This window comes from Pelophylax lessonae (genome assembly GCF_965119305.1).
Source record: "Pelophylax lessonae genome assembly, chromosome: 4".
Classification (NCBI taxonomy): domain Eukaryota; kingdom Metazoa; phylum Chordata; class Amphibia; order Anura; family Ranidae; genus Pelophylax; species Pelophylax lessonae.
In genome coordinates this window covers 635,503,263-635,516,223 of record NC_138771.1, presented here as the reverse complement: position 1 = coordinate 635,516,223, position 12,961 = coordinate 635,503,263, and the positions used below count along the sequence as shown (strand labels likewise).

At 48.2% G+C, this 12,961-nt stretch overlaps 1 protein-coding gene across 2 annotated transcripts in view; it reads right to left on the bottom strand.

The window, feature by feature from the left end:
• The window catches only part of KDM6B (lysine demethylase 6B), a 69,997-nt gene that overhangs the window by 42,019 nt on the left and 15,017 nt on the right, over positions 1 to 12,961 (bottom strand). For both annotated transcript variants that reach the window (XM_082255393.1, XM_082255394.1), the window contains exon 2: positions 541 to 613. The gene's annotated coding sequence lies outside the window, so the exon portion shown is untranslated. The remainder of the gene's footprint in view (positions 1 to 540; positions 614 to 12,961) is intronic.

Genomic DNA, 12,961 nt, shown 5'->3' with positions numbered 1-12,961 from the left:
AAAAATAGGGTTCTGTTCCATTCATAAAAACGGAACAGAACTGACAGGAGGAAAATCGGATGTCAGCGGATGGTATTCCGCTGACACCCGCAGTGCCATTCACTTACATTGATGCCCGCAAATCATCCGCAAAAAAATAGGATGATTTGCGGACACACGGAAAGCAGCTGAGCGGCCGTGTGAAAGGACCCTAACTGGGAGAGTTGAAAGGCATTTGCAGGAGGCTCTTTTTCTTTTCTTTGACAGCTGTTCTCTGCTCCCTCACAAGCTATAAAGAGCAAAACCGGATCGGCCCGTGGATCTGTTAATTTTACCGATCCCCCGATCCAGCTATTTCGCCCGTATCGGGGGGCCAATATCCGATCCGAATATAGGATAGGTGCATCCCCATCACCAACCAGCCGGTGTTGCAGCTGAGATCACAGGGAACGTCTGCTCTGATTTTGTAATGACATGAGCAATCTAAAAGGGAATGCATTTGGGAGGTGCTTCAAGTCAAACTTTACTTCCACTGCATATAAACCTATGAATGTAAAGTACCGTTTCGATCGACGAGGTCTCACAGATGCAGAGACAGGAGGGGAAGCATGTTGTCCTCAATCACAAAGTGAGTCTGCAAGACACAAGGCAAAGATTGGAATTAAAAAAATACCAATAATAATATAAAAACACACACACGCAGACGCGAGCACGCAGGCACGCACACCAGTTTAGAGCAGCCATTCTCAACCAAGGTTCCTCCACAGCTTGCTATGGATTCCTTGGGCTGTGGCTGATGGACCTCCTGTTTGATTGATTGTGCCGGCATAGTTCCAACACCACCTGGAAAAGCCGGCAGCAGGATAGCAAACAATCTTCTTAGCGGTCTTTAAAAAGGAGCCATTCTGACCACCCCACTGTAAGGGTTGCATCCTGCCTACTGACCATCAATGTAATGGCCCATTTTTCTCTGGTTAATTGGTTTCAGCCCACCCAAACCTGACAGTTTTAGGGTTCCTCTGGGGTTATAAAGTTAAGAAAGGCTGGTTTACAGGCAAAATGTATTCTTGTAGCCACCACGTTAGGTTTACAAAAAAGCCACTAGAGGGCACCACTAAAACTAGAATTACATTTTGTTTTTTTTTTAGGCGAAACAGAAATGCGTTTTTTTTTTTTAAAGAGCACACGTGTTTATTATTTTTTCACTTTAGACTGTGTTCAAAGGGTCATCTAAGAGAGCTTCAAAGCGGAGTAGAATAAAAATAATGAAAATAATATCAGGAAAGGTCTGTCCTCCTCCTGCAGGGTGATACAGACAGAAGGGGGCTATGAGTCTGTCCTCCTCCTGCAGGGTGATACAGACAGAAGGGGGCTATGAGTCTGTCCTCCTCCTGCAGGGTGATACAGACAGAAGGGAGCTATGAGTCTGTCCTCCTCCTGCAGGGTGATACAGACAGAAGGGAGCTATGAGTCTGTCCTCCTCCTGCAGGGTGATACAGACAGAAGGGGGCTATGAGTCTGTCCTCCTCCTGCAGGGTGATACAGACAGAAGGGAGCTATGAGTCTGTCCTCCTCCTGCAGGGTGATACAGACAGAAGGGAGCTATGAGTCTGTCCTCCTCCTGCAGGGTGATACAGACAGAAGGGAGCTATGAGTCTGTCCTCCTCCTGCAGGGTGATACAGACAGAAGGGAGCTATGAGTCTGTCCTCCTCCTGCAGGGTGATACAGACAGAAGGGAGCTATGAGTCTGTCCTCCTCCTGCAGGGTGATACAGACAGAAGGGAGCTATGAGTCTGTCCTCCTCCTGCAGGGTGATACAGACAGAAGGGAGCTATGAGTCTGTCCTCCTCCTGCAGGGCGATACAGACAGAAGGAGCTATGAGTCTGTCCTCCTCCTGCAGGGGGATACAGACAGAAGGGGGCTATGAGTCTGTCCTCCTCCTGCAGGGTGATACAGACAGAAGGGAGCTATGAGTCTGTCCTCCTCCTGCAGGGTGATACAGACAGAAGGGAGCTATGAGTCTGTCCTCCTCCTGCAGGGTGATACAGACAGAAGGGAGCTATGAGTCTGTCCTCCTCCTGCAGGGTGTAGCTCTATACACGTTGACCGTAGTGCCGTACCCAGAAGACATGGCAGTCTGTCTGCGGAGGTGATGACATGTTCTCATGGCCCACACATACAAGCTGAGTCAGATCCCCCTTACAGCTTTACAAAGAGAAAAGTGTTACTCAGCAGACCACATAGTCACACACCCCCTATGTGTCACCATACCACTCACAAACTACACACAGCCACGTGTGACTGATTTAACCCTTGTGTGTCAGAGAGCTTGCAGTAGACGGGAAGGAGAGAGCAGTGTGGGCGGGGGAGGACAGTGACGGGAACGAGCGGTAGGAAGAGAATGAGACAATTATTACATCCCTATTTAGAATGTCATCGTCTGACTGACGCTCATCCACCCCCGCGTCTCCAAGCCAGAGGCCGAGAAAAAAATATCTACATGCTGTGTACAAACACCACAACACACCGTAACCTGTATACACACACACACACACACACACACACACACACACAATACAGACACCGCTACACCATGACCTGTATACACACAGTACAGACACCGCTACACCGTGACCTGTATACACACACAGTACAGACACCGCTACACCGTGACCTGTATACACACAGTACAGACACCGCTACACCGTGACATGTATACACACACAGTACAGACACCGCTACACTGTGACCTGTATACACACAGTACAGACACCGCTATACCGTGACCTGTATACACACAGTACAGACACCGCTACACTGTGACCTGTATACACACAGTACAGACACCGCTACACCGTGACCTGTATACACACAGTACAGACACCGCTACACCGTGACCTGTATACACACAGTACAGACACCGCTACACCGTGACATGTATACAGACACCGCTACACTGTGACCTGTATACACACAGTACAGACACCGCTATACCGTGACCTGTATACACACAGTACAGACACCGCTACACTGTGACCTGTATACACACAGTACAGACACCGCTATACCGTGACCTGTATACACACAGTACAGACACCACTACACCGTGACCTGTATACACACACAGTACAGACACCGCTACACTGTGACCTGTATACACACACAGTACAGACACCGCTACACTGTGACCTGTATACACACACAGTACAGACACCACTACACCGTGACCTGTATACACACACAGTACAGACACCGCTATACCGTGACCTGTATACACACACAGTACAGACACCACTACACCGTGACCTGTATACACACAGTACAGACACCGCTACACCGTGACCTGTATACACACAGTACAGACACCGCTACACCGTGACCTGTGTACACACAGTACAGACACCACTACACCGTGACCTGTATACACACAGAGTACATACACCGCTACACTGTGACCTGTATACACACAGTACAGACACCGCTACACCGTGACCTGTATACACACACAGTACAGACACTGCTACACCGTGACCTGTATACACACAGTACAGACACCGCTACACCGTGACCTGTATACACACAGTACAGACACCGCTACACCATGACCTGTATACACACAGTACAGACACCGCTACACCGTGACATGTATACACACAGTACAGACACCACTACACCGTGACCTGTATACACACAGTACAGACACCGCTACACCGTGACCTGTATACACACAGTACAGACACCACTACACCGTGACCTGTATACACACACAGCGGTGTCATCTATTAGATATTTCCCTTAATTTCCCCCGATTCTTCCCTCCGCCTACGTAACACAAATTTGCCGGGGCTTCCCCATTACGTCAGCGGCCGGCAGTTGAGGGGAAATTGTTAATGTGTGTATGTTGTGAATGGGAACTGGCAGGCGAGGGGTTAGGCAGAACTGTATGGGTCACATGACCAGACGACACAGAAGAGCGACACTGTGCGAGATTTGCTCTATACGGCAGAGAGATTTACAGAAAGACAGAATATATAGGAGAGTGCAAGAGGGATGGCGAGAGAGGGAGGGCAAGAGGGATGGAGAGAGAGATGACGAGAGAGAGTTAACGAGAGAGAGACAGACAGACAAAAGACAGGGGTGAGACACACGCACGAGGCGTGCCGAAATACAGCAGAGGAGACGGTGCGACAAACCAAAAAGAAGCAAGAAAGTAGCATGGTGAGCAACGGACAGAAGGGCGAGCATGTGCAAGAGACAAAGGGGAAGAAACCATGAGAGAAAAAAAAAAAAAAAAAGGACAGAGTGCAACTTAAGAGGCAAGGGAAAAAGCCGGTTTAGACACAGACAGTAAAGTAAGAATATGATCAAAAAAGGAGGGGCTGAGAGAGACAGAAAGAAACAAAGGAAGGCGAGAGCACAAGGCAGAGGAAGACGTAAAGTGCAGCGGAGATACGGAGGAGGGAGCACGAGAGCAAGAGAGAGAGAGACAGAAGCGGAGCAAGAGACAGGGACGAGAGATCATGGAACACAAAGAGTGACTGAGACAGACCGGAGAGAGAGAAGGAGAAAAGAGAGTGTGAAAAAAAGAAGAGAATAAAAAGAGAAGAGAACAGAGAAGGAAAGAACACAAGAGACTGGTGGATTTGATAGTGAGACACACAGACTAGAACAAGTATGAGAGAAAAAGGAAGTTAGAAAAAAAAAAAAAAAAAAACACACACAAAACAATCTAAAACATAAAAAGTATTAAAAGAAAATACAAAGTATAAAAGAGATAGAAGGAAGTATAAACAGAAGGATAGAGAGAAGGATACAAGGATAGAGAGAAGGATACAAGGATAGAGAGAAGGATACAAGTAGAGAGAGAAGGATACAAGTAGAGAGAGAAGGATACAAAGTATAGAGAGAGAAGGATACAAGTATAGAGAGAAGGATACAAGTATAGAGAGAAGGATACAAAGTATAGAGAGAAGTATAGAGAGAAGGATACAAAGTATAGAGAGAAGGATACAAAGTAGAGAGAGAAGGATACAAAGTATAGAGAGAAGGATACAAAGTAGAGAGAGAAGGATACAAGTAGAGAGAGAAGGATACAAGTAGAGAGAGAAGGATACAAGTAGAGAGAGAAGGATACAAGTAGAGAGAGAAGGATACAAGTAGAGAGAGAAGGATACAAGTAGAGAGAGAAGGATACAAGTAGAGAGAGAAGGATACAAGCAGAGAGAGAAGGATACAAAGTATAGAGAGAAGGATACAAGTAGAGAGAGAAGGATACAAGTAGAGAGAGAAGGATACAAGTATAGAGAGAAGGATACAAGTATAGAGAGAAGAATACAAGTATAGAGAGAAGGATACAAGTAGAGAGAGAAGGATACAAAGTATAGAGAGAAGGATACAAGTATAGAGAGAAGGATACAAATATAGAGAGAAGGATACAAGGATAGAGAGAAGGATACAAGGATAGAGAGAAGGATACAAAGTATAGAGAGAAGGATACAAGTATAGAGAGAAGGATACAAAGAATAGAGAGAAGGATAAAGTATAGAGAGAAGGATACAAGTATAGAGAGAAGGATACAAGTATAGAGAGAAGGATACAAGTATAGAGATGAGGATAAAGTATAGAGAGAAGGATACAAGTATAGAGAGAAGGATACAAAGTATAGAGAGAAGGATACAAAGTATAGAGAGAAGGATACAAGTATAGAGAGAAGGATACAAAGACAAGTGTAGACCAGACGGTGGAACACACTTAAAGTCGAACACCCTGTAAGCTCTCTGATATAAACAAAAGTGAACCCAGAAGCTGTCACTCACCTCCAGGACAAAGCCGGCTGCCATGGGAGGGTCCTAGAAGCCTTTTCCTCTCCCCCCTTCTTCCCCCAACTCCACCCAGAACACTGTTAGGTGATAGACAGATCTCTCCGAAATCAACAGCAGCGATAAACAAAACTTCACAGCGCTGAGCCAATGTCTCGAAGATGCCGGTTGCTCCTGTGTGTGGCTCTAGCAGGCTCTCTCTTACGCTCTTGTTCCCCCCCCTAGCCAGGCTCCACCCCTCCCCTCACCTCCGCCATCTCTGCAAGGAAGCCAAGTTTAAAGGGACATTGGTGATGTCACTACACCCCCAGAACACGCCCACCCTGGGATTCCCTGACCACACACACCACGCCCACACCCAGCCTACTCTTCTCTTAAGGTGGAACTGTTGGGGCTGCTGACAGTTAAGGCGGACTGGCCTTGAAGCTTTTCTTTTAATGCCGATCGGGAAGACTTTTAAAAAGGCATTAATTATGCTTCTAGGAACGCGAAGATGAATCACTTAAAGCAGCTTTGCCTAAGTACTGCAACACCAGATCGAGGTATGCAAGCAGTAATAAACCCAAAGCCAATATGTAATATATTGCAGCTTATCAATCGTTAGATGTGGTGGCTGCATTAGTTTTCTTTTTTTTAGGCTTCTTTCACTTGGTGATCTGGCCAGTAACACAACACCTGTATTAGAGCGCCCCACTCTGGATGAAGGAGCACAAGGGGCATCTTTGGACAGCAGCATTGTCAGTCTAGGGGGAGGGAAGCGTTTTAGATTTAGATACTAACAAAATAAAGCCAAAATCCATATTTTGTTTTCTTTTGGGATAAAGGTTTTACATGAATAAAAGCTGATCGTTGTAAGCACCCCAGTCGGTGTTAAATTGTTTATCTCATATCTGTAAACGGATACATCTAGAACAAATCTTGTTCTTTTGAAATAAACAACAATCACCAGGTTAAAACGAAAGAAAGAAAGCATAAAAGAAAACATGCATAAAAGAAAACAAATGCAGCCATCACATCTAAGAATTGGTAAGCTGCAATATAATAAGGGTTTCTTTTTGGGTTTAATACAGCTTTAAGTGCCCATTTACTTTTTTTGCGGCGTGTTACATAGTGCATTATTGTGTGTTGCGTTAAAGCAGCGCATTCAAATTGAATGGGATATTGGCACCCCCAATGTGCCCAAAATGTCACATGACCCCTTTTGTGGTCAGCACTCTGAGCATGAGAGCCCCTACTGGCCTTTTTCCCCTCGCACTCTTAGGAGCCATGTGTATAGGAGGGAGGAGTAGAAGAGTGACCTTATCAGTGTACTGCTGCTCTGTTATGGTCCAATCACAGCTTGGGGCCAATCCTGGCCCAGGCTGCAATGAATACAGCCATAGCAGAGAAACCCAGACAACAAAAATGTCAGTTCCGATACCCTACTAGAGGGCAAGTGTAGTTAGATGGAGCCCAAGGTGTTCAGGCACCCTTTTTTTCCTGGTTAACAAGTGGTCGGCCATGCGTCGTGCACTTTTCAGAGTTTCGGGACGCTGGAACGTTCTCTGTGTACCTGCCTCCCGGACTGAAAAACCAATGTCGAGGGTTATTATTGCAACCACTGGCACCATAGTTGGGGGCTTATTATTCCGACCACTGACACGGATGCCAAGCATAATTGTTGCGGTCAGAAAGAAGTCACCAACAGCAACGCTAGGAGTTTTTACAATCACTGGCACTAACGCTGAGGGTTATTATTGCGGCCACTGGCAACAATGCAGGGGGTTATTATTGTGGCCACTGGCACCAATGCGGGGGGGGGGGTTATTATTGTGGCCACTGGCACCAATGCGGGGGGATATTATAGTGGCCACTGGCACCAATGCGGGGGGTTATTATTGTGGCCACTGGCACCAATGCGGGCGGTTGGGGCCACTGGCACCAATGCAGGCGGTTATTATTGCGGCCACTGGAACCAATGCGGGGGGGGGTTATTATTGCGGCCACTGGCACCAATGCGGGGGGGGGTTATTATTGCGGCCACTGGCACCAATGCGGGGGAGGGGGGGTTATTATTGTGGCCACTGGCACCAATGCGGGGGGGGGGGTTATTATTGTGGCCACTGGCACCAATGCGGGGGGGATATTATAGTGGCCACTGGCACCAATGCGGGGGTTATTATTGTGGCCACTGGCACCAATGCGGGGGGTTATTATTGTGGCCACTGGCACCAATGCGGGCGGTTGGGGCCACTGGCACCAATGCAGGCGGTTATTATTGCGCCAACTGGAATCAATGCGGGGGGGGGGGGGGTTATTATTGCGGCCACTGGCACCAATGCGGGGGGGGGGGGGGGGTTATTATTGCGGCCACTGGCACCAATGCAGGGGAGGGGGGGTTATTATTGCGGCCACTGGCACCAATGCGGGGGGAGGGTATTACTGCGGCCACTGGCACCAATGCGGGGGGGGCTTATTATTGTGGCCACTGGCACCAATGCGCGGGGGTTATTATTGTGGCCACCAGCACCAATGCGGGGGGGGGGGGGGGGGTTATTATTGCGGCCACGGGAACAATTAATGGGGTTATTATTGCGGCATGGACGCTAATGCTAGGCATTAATAGTGCAGTCATCAGAGGGAGCGGTCACTAACAGCCACGCTAGAAGTTTTTACAATCACTGTCACTAACGCTGAGGGTTATTATTGCGGCCACTGGCACCAAAGCGGGGGGGGGGGGGGGGTTATTATTGCGCCCACTGGCACCAATGAGGGGAGTTTATTATTGTGGCCACTGGGACCAATGATGGGGGTTAATATTGCGACAACAGACACCAATGCTGGGGGATTCATTTTCCGGCACTAATACTAATGCTGGGCATTCGTATTGCAGTAATCAGAGGGAACGGTCACTTACAGCCACACTAGGAGTTTTTACAATCACTGGCACCAATGTTGAGGGTTATTTATGCGGCCACTGGCACCAATGCGTGGGTGGGGTACTATTGTGGCCCCTGGCACCAATGCGGGGGGGTTATTATTGTGGCCACTGGCACCAATGCGGGGGGAGGGTATTACTGCGGCCACTGGCACCAATGCGGGGGGGGCTTATTATTGTGGCCACTGGCACCAATGCGCGGGGGTTATTATTGTGGCCACCAGCACCAATGCGGGGGGGGGGGGGGGTTATTATTGCGGCCACGGGAACAAATAATGGGGTTATTATTGCGGCATGGACGCTAATGCTAGGCATTAATATTGCAGTCATCAGAGGGAGTGGTCACTAACAGCCACGCTAGAAGTTTTTACAATCACTGTCACTAACGCTGAGGGTTATGATTGCGGCCACTGGCACCAAAGCAGGGGGGTTATTATTGCGCCCACTGGCACCAATGAGGGGAGTTTATTATTGTGGCCAGTGGGACCAATGATGGGGGTTAATATTGCGACAACAGACACCAATGCTGGGGGATTCATTTTCCGGCACTAATACTAATGCTGGGCATTCGTATTGCAGTAATCAGAGGGAATGGTCACTTACAGCCACACTAGGAGTTTTTACAATCACTGGCACCAATGTTGAGGGTTATTTATGCGGCCACTGGCACCAATGCGTGGGTGGGGTACTATTGTGGCCCCTGGCACCAATGCGGGGGGGTTATTATTGTGGCCACTGGCACCAATGCGGGAGGTTTTTATTGCGACCACTGGAACCAATAATGGGGGTTATTATTGCAGCGACAGACACCAATGCTGGGGAAATATTATTTCGGCATGGACACTAATGCTGAGCATTAATATTGCAGTCATCAGAGGGAGCGGTCACTAACAGCCACACTAGGAGCTTTTACAATCACTGGCACCAATGCTGAGGGTTATTATTGCGCCCACTGGCACCAATGCTGAGGGTTATTATTGCGGCCACTGGCACCAATGCTGAGGGTTATTGCGGCCACTGGTACCAACGCAGACTCTCCATTTTTTTTTTTTTTTTTTTTTTTTAGAATAGGAGGAGCAGAGGGTGACAAATCAGTCTGCTGTTGCTCCTTAACTGTATGCTCACAAGGATGGGCTTTTTCTAGACCAAAACTTTACTGCTAAAACTACAATGGGAGTCAGGGATAGTTGGCCAGGTATGGGTGCCTGGACACAAGACTGAATAAATTACAAATATATATAACCGGGGTCTCTAAACTTTCTAAGCAAAAAGGCCAGTGTACAGTCTTTGAGGCTATATGGAGGCTGAACTGTAGCCAGTGGGATTAGAAAATGCCCCGGCATCAGTATATCATCATTGGTTTTAATGGGAGGAATAGCGCACCATTGGTGATATCAATGAGAAGAATAGTGCTTCATTAATGGTGTCAGTAGGTGGAATGGTGCTCCATCATTGGAGTCAGTTGGTGAATTAGTTCTCCAAGGACCAGACAAGGGCAAGAAAAGGACCAGTTTGGAGACCACTTCTATAGAAGGTAAACACACTCCCATATATTTCCGCTTTATCCTTTACAAACTTTGGCACTTCAAAATCACCAGATAGTGTTTGGCTACTGGAAGTCTTAAGGAAAGAGAGCAAAAAAGGTTAGAACCTCTGTCAGGTTTTTATTGTCTATTCGTCTTGGTGACCATGAATGAAAAGGAGATAAAATCCAAAATTTCAAGTTGTCACTGGAAAGTGAAATTGGTCTTCGCCCGCTGTCAGTATCTCATGAACTGCTCTGCATTCTTATTTCAAGTCAATGACAAACAACTGGAGCCAGAGGGCCAACGTAGGGCCAGGCAACCCGCAATTTTATCAACAGAAGCCCAGATGCTTCCCTTAGGAAAGGCTTACTCTAAAGGGCAATCGGTGCAGTGGTGATAAACGCAGGAAAATTCTGAGTAAGGATTGCTTCCTTTTTCCTTCGGGTGCTTAGCCTTGCAAGATTTCTTCACGGTACTTTTACCAAGCGATCACAAGCACATTTCGCAACGGGCCACACCAAATACAGCCTACATGGGCAAGACCTACGATTCTTGTAATTGATGCAATTTCATTTTGGAAATCTGTTATTACTGCTTTTTGAAGAAATGTGCAATCTTTGGCACGCCAACCTGAAGACAGACCCTTCTGCATCCACTCTTAAAAGCTCAGTCCCCTCAGAATTGATCTCTTAGTATCAGTCTAGAGTTTGGAGTCTAAGCAATGGGGGTGGAGTCTAGAAATAAAACACAATAGCAGTTAAAGGGACTCACCCTTTTCAGGGTAAGTTACCAGAAAGCATGAGGAAGAGTGATCAAAGGATAGACTACAAAGAAAAGAAAAAACTCTTTCACAGGTCAGTATGGGTTGTTATAACTGCTTGAAAAACAGGATTTTATTTTCTCCTATGGGAGTTCCCCTTTAAAAGCCCACTGCCGATCCTCTGCGCTGCCTTAATGAATGCCGTGTTAGGAACAGGTGTGTGTTGCCCACCCATTGTAGGGGTGCCAGCTGGTGTTATGTTGTGTGACGCCTAGAAGGCTCGTGACATAGGAAGGATGTTGCTTCCAGAAATACAGTGTGACAGCACACAGCGCTCGAGGAGTTTGAAGAGGAGGAAGGAAGTGACATCATAGGCAGAGAGGAAGGAATGGGGGAGAGAGACCGGGCAGACGGGGTAAGGTGGGAGGGAGAGAAAAAAAAGAAAAGAAAGAAAGAAATGGACGGATGGAGAGGAGAGAGAAAGCGCACATAAGCAAGCTAGGTATGAGAGAGAGATAGAGAGATAGAGAGAGAGAGAGAGAGATAGAGAGAGATAGAGAGAGAGATAGAGAGAGAGAGCGCGCGCGCGGAGAGAGAGAAGAGCTAGAGAAGAGAGCGCGCAAAGAGAGAGAGAGAGAGAGAGAGAAGAGAGCGCGCGAGGAGAGAGAGAGAGAGAGAGAGAGAGAGAGAGAAGAGAGCGCGCGAGGAGAGAGAGAGAGAGAGAGAGAGAGAGAGAAAAGAGAGCGCGCGAGGAGAGAGAGAGAGAGAGAGAGAGAGAGAAAAGAGAGCGCGCGAGGAGAGAGAGAGAGAAGAGAGAGAGAGAGAGAGAGAGAGAGAGAGAGAGAGGAGAGAGAGAAGAGAGAGAAGAGAGAGAGAAGAGAGAGAAGAGAGAGAAGAGAGAGAAGAGAGAGAAGAGAGAGAAGAGAGAGAGAGAGAGAGAGAGAGAGAGAGAGAGCGCGCGAGGAGAGAGAGAGAGAGAGAGAGAGAGAGAAGAGAGCGCGCATGGAGAGAGAGAGAGAGAGAGAGAGAGGAGAGAGCGCGCGAGGAGAGAGAGAGAGGAGAGAGCGCGCGAGGAGAGAGAGAGAGAGAGAGAGAGAGAGAGAGAGGGAGGGGGAGAGAGAGAGAGAGAGAGAGGGAGGGGGAGAGAGAGAGAGAGAGAGAAGAGAAGAGAGCGTGCGAGGGGAGAGAGAGAGATCGCGCGAGGAGAGAGAGAAGAGAGCGCGTGCGGAGAGAGAGAAGAGAGAAGAGAGCGCGCGAGGAGAAAGAGATAGAAGAGGAGAGCGCAAGAGAGAGAGAGGGAGCGAGCGAACGAGCAAGCGCGCACAAGCGAGCCAGGTATGAGAGAGCGTGAGGGAGAGAGAGAGAGCAAAGAGAGAGAGGTATGAGAGAGAGAGAGAGAGAGAGACAGACACACAGTGTGTGTAAAAAAGAGTAAGAGTGCATGAGAGAGAGGAAAGGAGGGGAGGGGAAAGGAGGGGAGAGAGGAGAGGAAAGGAGGGGAGAGAGGAGAGGAAAGGAGGGGGAAAGGAGGGGAGAGAGGAGAGGAAAGGAGGGGAGAGAGGAGAGGAAAGGAGGGGAGAGAGGAGAGGAAAGGAGGGGGAAAGGAGGGGAGAGGAGGGGGAAAGGAGGGGAGAGAGGAGAGGAGAGAGAGGAGAGAAAAGGAGGGGAGAGAGAAGAGAGAAAAGGAGGGGAGAGAGAAGAGAGAAAAGGAGGGGAGAGAGAAGAGAGAAAAGGAGGGGAGAGAGAAGAGAGAAAAGGAGGGGAGAGAGAAGAGAGAAAAGGAGGGGAGAGAGAAGAGAGAAAAGGAGGGGAGAGAGAAGAGAGAAAAGGAGGGGAGAGAGAAGAGAGAAAAGGAGGGGAGAGAGGAGAGAGGAAAGGAGGGGAGAGAGGAGAGGAAAGGAGGGGAGAGAGGAGAGGAAAGGAGGGGAGAGAGGAGAGGAAAGGAGGGGAGAGAGGAG